General features: G+C 45.4%; 1 pseudogene; it reads left to right on the forward strand.

Moving 5' to 3' along the window:
• The first annotated feature begins 2,316 nt into the window (after positions 1–2,316).
• LOC107135552 lies at positions 2,317–2,512 on the forward strand (annotated as a pseudogene).
• The last annotated feature ends 6,431 nt before the right edge of the window (positions 2,513–8,943 follow it).

Raw genomic sequence — 8,943 nt, forward strand, 5'->3', positions numbered from 1 at the left:
TCACCACTTCTATTCAACATAGTTCTTGAAACACTGGCCAGAGCAATTAGACAGACGAAAGAAATTAAAGGCATCAAAATAGGAAAAGAAGAACTTAAATTAGCACTATTTGCCGATGACATGATCCTATACCTAGCAGACCCAAAAAATTCAACCAAGAAACTTCTAGAACTAGTAAATGAATTCAGCAAAGTGGCAGGATATAAAATCAATACCAATAAATCAAAGGCATTCTTGTATATCAGTGACAAATTCTCTGAAATGTAAATGAGGACAACTACCCCACTCACAATATCCTCAAAAAATAAAATAAAATACCTGGGAATCAACTTAACAAAAGAGGTGAAAGAACTATACAACAAAAACTACAGAACCCTAAAGAGAGAACTAGAAGAAGACCTTAGAAGATGGAAGGATTTACCTTGCTCATGGATTGGTAGAATTAATATTATTAAGATGGCCATATTACCAAAAGCACTTTAAAAATTCAATGCAATTCCCATCAAAATCCCAATGACATTCCTTGCAGAAATAGAAAAAGCAATCATGAAATTCATCTGGAAAAACAAGAGACCCAGAATAGCTAAAGTAATTCTAAGCAGGAAGAGTGAAATTGGTGGTATCTCGATTCCAGATTTTAAACTATACTATAGAGCAATAGTAACAAAAACAGTATGGTACTGGCACCAAAACAGGCCGGTAGACCAATGGTACAAAATAGAGGACACAGAGACAAATCCACAAAATTACAATTACCTTATATTAGACAAAGGGGCTAAAAGCATGCAATGGAGAAAGGATAGCATCTTCAACAAATGGTGCTGGGAGAACTGGAAATCCATATGCAACAAAATAAAACTGAATCCTTTTCTCTCACCATGCACAAAAGTCAACTCAAAATAGATCAAGGAGCTAGGAATCAGACCAGAGACTCTGCGTCAAATAGAAGATAAAGTTGGCCCTAATATTCATCACATGGGGGCAGGCCCCAAATTTCTTAATAAGATATCTATAGCACAAGAGTTAAAACCAAGAATCAACAAATGGGACAAATTCAAACTAAAAAGTTTTTTCTCAACAAGAGAAATAATATGCGAGGTGAATAGGGAGCCTACATCCTGGGAACAAATTTTTACCCCTCAAACATCAGATAGAGCTCTAATCTCTAGAGTATACAAAGAACTCAAAAAGTTAAACAACAAAAAAGCAAATAACCCAATCAACAAATGGGCCAAGGACTTGAACAGAAACTTCTCAGAAGAGGATATACAATCAATCAACAAATACATGAAAAAATGCTCACCATCTCTAGCAGTCAGAGAAATGCAAATTAAAACTACTCTAAGATACCATCTCACTCCAATAAGAATGGCAGCCATTATGAAGTCAAACAACAATAAGTGCTGGCGAGGATTCGGGGGGGAAAAAGGTACACTCATACATTGCTGGTGGGACTGCAAATTGGTGCAGCCAATTTGGAAAGCAGTATGGAGCTGGGAATGGACCCACTATTTGACCCAACTATTCCCCTTCTCGGACTATACCCAAAAGACCTAAAAAGAGCATACTACAAGGACACAGCCACATCAATGTTTATAGCAGCACAATTCACAATAGCTAGAATGTGGAACCAACCTAGATGCTCTTCAATAGATGAATGGATAAAAAAAAATGTGGCATTTATACACAATGGAATATTACTCAGCACTAAAAAATAACAAGATCATGGCATTTGCAGGCAAATGGATGGCATTAGAGCAGATTATGCTAAGTGAAGTTAGCCAATCCCTAAAAAACAAATGCCAAATGTCTTCTCTGATATAAGGGGGGTGACTCAAAATGGGATAGGGAGGAAGAACATGAGAAGAAGACTACCACTAAGTAGGGAAGAGAGATGGGGTGGGGGGGAAAGGAAGAAGGGGAGTTGCACGGAAGATGGAAGGAGAACCTCATTGTTATACAGAATACATATATGATGTTGTGATGAGAAAAAGAAAAAAAAGTGTGTCACATTAGATTGGATAGAGAGAAAGGATGGGAGAGGAGGGGAGGAGTAGGGAGGATAGGAAGGGCAGCAGAATAGAATAGACAATATGATTGATGTATGTACATTCCATGTATGTATTATATGTCAAAATACATTCTGCTGTCATGTATGACTAAAAATAAATAAATAAATAAAAGTCTAAAAAAAAAATACAAAACCACTACAGACAACACCTACAAAAAAAAAAAAAGAAGAAGAAGAAGAATGGAAAAGGAAATTGATGGACACGAGGTGCAGATGGACTTGGAGCCTCAGGTTTAAACATGGTCATGTTTCTCCAGTATTATCTCAATGAGCAAAGAGATCGGGTCGACACAACTGAAGAAATTTGACCCCATGGGACAACAGACCTGCTCAGCCCCTCCTGCTCGGTTCTCCCTGGATGGCAAATACTCCCGACACTGAATCACCACCAAGAAACCTTTCAAGGTGCTCATGACCCAGCAACCACGCCCTGTTCTCTGAGGGTCCCTTAAATTTCATGTCTCGTCTGTTGCTTGCTCCCTTTCGGAGAATTCATAACCAAACATGTCAATCTGTGAGCCATGAAACCTTCTTACCACCCGTGCCCTTTGGAATCCGGTCTCCTCCTTGCCCTTGATCATGCTTGTATGAGGCCATCATGGTGGCATCCTCTTTAAAGGGAACACGTTTTTCATATTTTGAATTATTGCCACGTTATTAAAGATAAAATGATTTGAAAAAAAAAAAATAACAGAGCTGGGTACAGTGGCACATGCCTATAATCCTAGTGGCTCCGGAGGCTGAGGCAGGAGGATCTCAAGTTCAAAGTCAGCCTCAGCAAAAGAGAAATGCTAAGCAACTCAGTGAGACCCTGTCTCCAAATAAAATACAAAATAGGGCTGGGGATGTGGCTCAGTGGTTAAGCGCCCCTGGGTTCAATTCAAAAAAGAATAATGGCAGTCGGGCATGGTGGAGCGTTCAATTCCCAGTTCAATATTGAAGAAGGAAAAAAAAAAAAAGAAGAAAGAAAAGGAACAATAGACAGCCTCATGCAGTGGCACTCGCCTGTACCCAGCTACTCAGGGGACTGAGGTAGGAGAAGCAAATTCAAGATCATCCTGGGCAACACAGTGTCAACAATAATATATATGTCAATAATAATAATAATAATAATATTAATAGGTGGAAGTCTCATTAAATGGAAGTCACTGTTTTTATTTTCCTCTATCAAATTTACCCACCAAAATGGTTAGGGGGCTGCTTTCAGAAGAAGGTAACAGCTAAGCTGAGACCTTACGATTTGTAATATTGGGAAAGTGATAAAAACAAGAAGGGTGGAGAAAAGCCTTAACTCTTCACTGGTTTGACTATCTATCCATCTCTATATCCTCCAAATCGCACAACTGGGAAAGGCATGTGGAAATATTATCCACCATCATTAAACTGAATGCAGTACAATTCTTATTTCCTGACACAAAAGCATCCACCACATAGTGTTCAATGAAAAATGAATTTCAGAAAATGATGTCACCTTTCTCCCATACCATTCTTTAGCCACCAGAGTTCCCCAAGCCCCTGATTTCTCCCCTGAATTCAGAAGTTAGCAATGAGCAGTGAGAAGACTCCAGATACTTGAAAAGGTTGCCAGTTGTCTCCACAAGTTTCAGAGCTTTGTCATGGACCACCCCTCTCCCCCCATTCCCTACTTTCAAGTCTACCTGGGGAGAAAGCACGTGTTCCTGGCCCACAGAGCTGGCTGGGGAGACTTGGAAGTCAGTGGCCCCTAATGGGAAGGAAACAGATGCCCATTGCTGCTCCGCACAGGACAGTCGCCCTGGCCGAGCACAGCAGGAGCCTGCCTGGGAGAAGGACGCGGCATCCCCAGCCTCGGCTCCCTTCCTGATTGGCTGTTTACAGCCCAGTGTGGTTTTGTGGTTCCTCATGGATTTTGGATGTTCATAAAACAAGCTGCCAGCTGCCTGCCTGCCACGTGGGGGAGGCTCTGTGGGGTGAGTGCCTTGCTGGGAGCCGGGTGGGCTGACACAGCTGGCCCGTGTGCTCCTGCTCATGGATGTGGAGCATTTCCCAGGGCTGGGGAAGGAGACCCAAGCTACCAACTCAGAGTCTGCTCTCCAAGGAGGAGCAGACAAGGCAGGACTTCACAGACACATTTATTCAGGATTTTCCTAGGGATCCCAAGGTTTCCGTCCTCCACAGGTCCCCATTTGACCACAACTTTCTCCAGTCTGTGCCCTTCAAGCACCCAGATCTCCAATAGCTTGATAGTGCTTAGCACAGTACCTGGCACAGAGGAGTGGCCCCCACCTTCCCAGAGCACTGCAGCCTATGCGTGTTTGGGGAATCCTAAAAGTGTGAGGAGTGAGGATCAAACAGCTTTTTTTCCTATGGGCATTGTTGGCCAGTAAGAATTTAGGGACAGGGACACAGTAGTAGTAGTTGGTGTTGCAGTACTGAGGATTGAACCCAGGGGTGCTCTGCCACAAACCTACATCCCCAATCCTTTTTTATTTTTTTGATTTTGTTTAGAGACAGGATCTTGCTAAGTTGAGGAGGCTGGCCTAGAACTTGCAATCCTCTTGCCTCAGCCTCCCGAGTTGCTGGAATTACAGGCGTGTGCCACTATGCCCAGCCGAAGCAGGTGTTTTAATGTACAGGGGAGAACAGATCTTTGCTGGAGGGCCTCTGTTGTGGATGGGGCAAGCAATGAAGCCTAAGTCCTGGCGCTCTGGGAATGCGGTTGCTGAGGCTGGTCTGGGGGTGCCTTTCTAGCCCGGGAAATCTCAGATGATTTTGCCTTGTGTTTTCCCTGGTTACGCAGGCTGCATCTCAGTCAGCCCACTTTCTCATCACCTCTCCCTGGGCCTGGCCTAACATGAGCAGGTGGCCTTACCTCCTGGCATTTGTCCGACCTGCCCAGACTCACCCCTCTGGGAGTGTGTTCCCCGATTTCTGTCCACAGGTAGGAGGAATGGCACCCCAGCTGGGCTGGGACTTAGTTTCTTCTTGCACCTGATGCTTCCTTCAAATTTGACATTTTCACCCAAACACTTGGCTTTCTTATTTGGACCTGATTGCTGTGCTTCTCCTCCTTGAAAACCAGACACCAGGATCCCAGTGCATAGCCAGGCACTGGGTGTGGCCTGAGTCTCACCAGTCGTGTTTATGACACACCACCTGTCATTTTTCCTTTCAGTCCCTCATGGTAGGGACTCAGATCACCAGGGTTCAACCCTGCTGCACCTCCCAGAGGCCTAAGAAATAACCCGGAAGTGGCCTGAGTACTGACCGCTGACAACATTGTTGACCTGCTTTGTGATATTAGACAAGTCACATAACCTTGCTGAGGCTTAGTCTCATGTCCTATAAAGTGGAAACAATTACACTACCTCCTCAAAGGACTGTTTTGGATGTTAGATCATATGTATAAATGATTAGCCTGGGGCCTGACACATAGTCAGTCTCATTAAATGGAAGTCACTGTTTTTATTTTCCTCTATCAAATTTACCCTTCTTATTTTCTTTCCCCAAAAACTTTCCAATAACTAGTAGAAACTTAACTAGCTGGCTAATATATTAATAAGAAGAGCAAAGCCTTACATAGCACTTGTTTTATGCCAGTGTTCTAAGCACTTGATATATCTTATATTTGTTTAACCCCCCCCCCTAACAATTTTCTAAAATAGGTGCTAGTATTGTACAAATATCAAATGAGAAAAATGAGGCACAGAGAGGTCAAGGATTCAGCCTCCAGGAGACTGGCTCACAATCCACAGCCTTAACCCTCACACGTTTGCTTTGCTTCCCTCAGAAAATGCAAGGCAGTGGAAGAAGCGGATCCTGGAGTAATGGTCTAGGGCTTCTTCAAGACCACAGGCAAAAAGCCACCATCTCAGCACCTGGCATCTCACTGATGTCGGTGGCATCTCACTGTTGGCAAACATTTCACAATTTGTAGGGGAGTTTTCATACACCCACAATTTATCTGTCCCTTCCAGCCTTCGGGTCGTAGGGGAGGCCAAGAGAGCAACCTGCCAAGGTCACCCAGACAGCACAATATCTTCAGGCTCTGGATGCAAATTCTTTCTCTTCTGCTCTCCTGCCTTTTGTTGATGGCCAGGCTAAGTTCTTATACCTGAGCACCATAGCGTCATAATAAAACCTCAGAACAAGAAGGTCTTTAAAGCCACACAGTTGACATTTGCATGCTTGAACCCCTTCTATGATGGGGTGCTCACTATTTAGAAGAGACAGCTGGGGTGGATTCTGATGGTGTGTGAGGAGGTAGCTTGGGGGCAGGACTGGCCTTGGAGATGTGGAGCGGCAAGTCTGAGCCTCTCTCAGGAACACATGCAGCCAGGCCCAGGAGCTCTGCCTCCCAGCCCAGCCCCTAAGCCCTCTCAGTCCTTCCTCTCTAAAACCGCAGTCCCTCCCTCGGAAAGGAGCCCTCTCTGTACAGACTAGTTAAGGTTTATTAGCCCTTAAAATTCCTTCAAGATGAGTTGGTATTTATTTCCCTGCAGAGCTTATGTAACTGTTAGAGGATACTGGGGCTGCCAAAGCTGTCTGTGGTTTGGATGAGGCTTGCAGTGGTTTCTTCTGGGAGCTAAATATTATAATGAATGATCTCATACTATCATTTTCTTTGGAACCAAGTCATGCTTGTCCCAGTGGTACCCGGAGGAGCTACCTTCTAGACCCCTGCTGTTTTGGCTCAGGACAGTACCGGATGGTACCGGGAGGGTAGAGTGAAGGAACAAGGCCATCAAAATTAGTCTTTTGATTCACCATGGCCGCCAGCTTCTCCAGGGAGGCTCCAATCTGGGTCTTCAACCAGCACTGAGCTCTGGGTGGCCACCACGATTGGGCTGCTGGGAGGTTATTGGAAAGGCTGGCCTTCCACCACTGTCCATTTCTATCTGAGTTTTTGGAAGGATCCAGATTCAGGATCTGGAACCAGAATAAAACACGTCTGGAAGGTCTGGCTGCTGGGCAATCTCAGGCCAATCCTGGGGAATGGTTAGAGCTGGGGGAGCCTTGTAGTGGGATGATAAATAAGAGGCACCATTCCTGGAGCATGTGTGCCCACAAGCCACAAGCTGCATTCATGGGGAGACTGGGTAAGGAGTGGGTTAGTGGCACCACGTCCTTGCCATGTGACCCTGGGCAAAAATGTAACCTGTCTTCATCTCTAAAAACAGCGGGCATGGCCCTCCCTTCGGGGCTGTTAGGAAGATTAAATATGATAATGCACACAAAGTTCTTGCACACTCTCTGGCACCAGTAAAGAGCTCAAAAGGTGTTAGCAATCATTACCATCGTCTAATTTAATCCTCCTAATAACCCTGTGGGATGAGGACTCTTACTTTCCATTGTGCAGGTGAAGAAATGAGGCTTTTCGAGGTCACGTGCTCAAGGTCATCTCGTTAATGAGCCAAAGGACTGGGCTACGGGAACTTCATTCCTGTTATCCCCTTGGTCTAGAGCTGAGGGAGGTGGGTTTAAGGCATAGATTCCTTCCTGAGAGAAGTTGAAAATGCCACATGCAGGGCTCTGGAAGGGAAGGAGCTGGATTCCCTGGTCTCAGAGCCGACGACTCTGGGGGACAGATGGTTCTTGGAGAAGATTTTGGGGAGCCCACTAGATTGGGAACTCCAAGAGGGATCAGGAATCATGTGGTCTTGACAGCTCTGAGCACAGTGCTGGCATTCATAGTTCTTGACTGAACTCAATTATACTTGCAATGATCCTTCGGGAACCATCCATCATGTTAACAAGAAAATGCGCCTTCTTCTGTTATCAGTAACCTCTTTGATCTCAGTGGCTTGATGTAGGTGGCAGCCACTGGAGGCTAATAAGTCCCCTTGGAAACAACATGCTATAGAGAGGTGAGGGGAAGACAGGGTTTGGGGCTCTGGACCGAGGTGACTGGTGCTCATAACTCTGGGGCTACAGAGACACAAGGAAAAGGAGAGATTGGCTGGAATTTTCCAGCCCTGGTCAAGTGACTTTAGTGGGCAGATATTTATAAAGCAACCTACTAGGTAGGTGTCTATAGTGTGCTCGGGTGCTGCAGGCACAGCAATGAACAAAGAGTGCTGCCTGCTCTTGGGGGTGCATACCTGGTGGGGGAGGGTGTTGAACAAGTCACCAGAGGAGTAGTGGTTGTTTGTGAATGAACAAAGCCCTGGGTACCCAGCTGGAGGGGACAGAGAAGCAGGATTCCTGTTTTAGAGTCATCAGCAAGAGGCCTCACAGAGGAGGAGACACTTAAGATCCTTGGGAAATGAATGATCTCAAATGGGACTCTGTTTTCAATCCTGATGGTCACAGGGGAGCATCTGAGTCCCCGCGGCCCAAGTCTGGCGCCAAGGCATAAGTAAAGCCATGTTAAAGCATTTCTGAAGACAGCGCTGGGCTGGAATCCTAAGAGTAAAGGTCCCATCCCACCCAGGAGGCTGGGAATAATTAACAGCGGAGGGTCTTAATGAGGAGCCTAATTAAAGAAAGAAGTGGAGTGTCTGTAGCCAATCAGGTTAGAGGCGCCTACATCCTGGTTCCCTGAAGGCAAAGATGAGACGTGTTTTCAGGAGTTGTTCATGTGTATTCACTTGGTTTAGGATCTTCTTAAATTTTTTAAGTGTCCCCAGGAAAAAGGCAGACCTAGGGTTTTGCTTTATCCCTTTGCAAAACAATGTCCAATCAGCCTCACCCTCCCTAACGGGTCCCCACCAATTCTACCTCCAAAGTATCTCTCCAGTTAATGGTCCCTCCCTGCAGCTCCTCCACTTCTCACCCTACCCGTCACCCCAGAGCCCTGTCCTCACCAGGCTACCTCCTCAAGCTGCCAAGACTGCTTGTTGTTGTTGTACTGGGGAGAACTACCACTGATCACATCCCAGCCCCCCCCCCCC

Source organism: Marmota marmota, unplaced genomic scaffold (genome assembly GCF_001458135.2).
Source record: "Marmota marmota marmota unplaced genomic scaffold, marMar, whole genome shotgun sequence".
In the NCBI taxonomy this organism is placed as follows: Eukaryota; Metazoa; Chordata; class Mammalia; order Rodentia; family Sciuridae; genus Marmota; species Marmota marmota.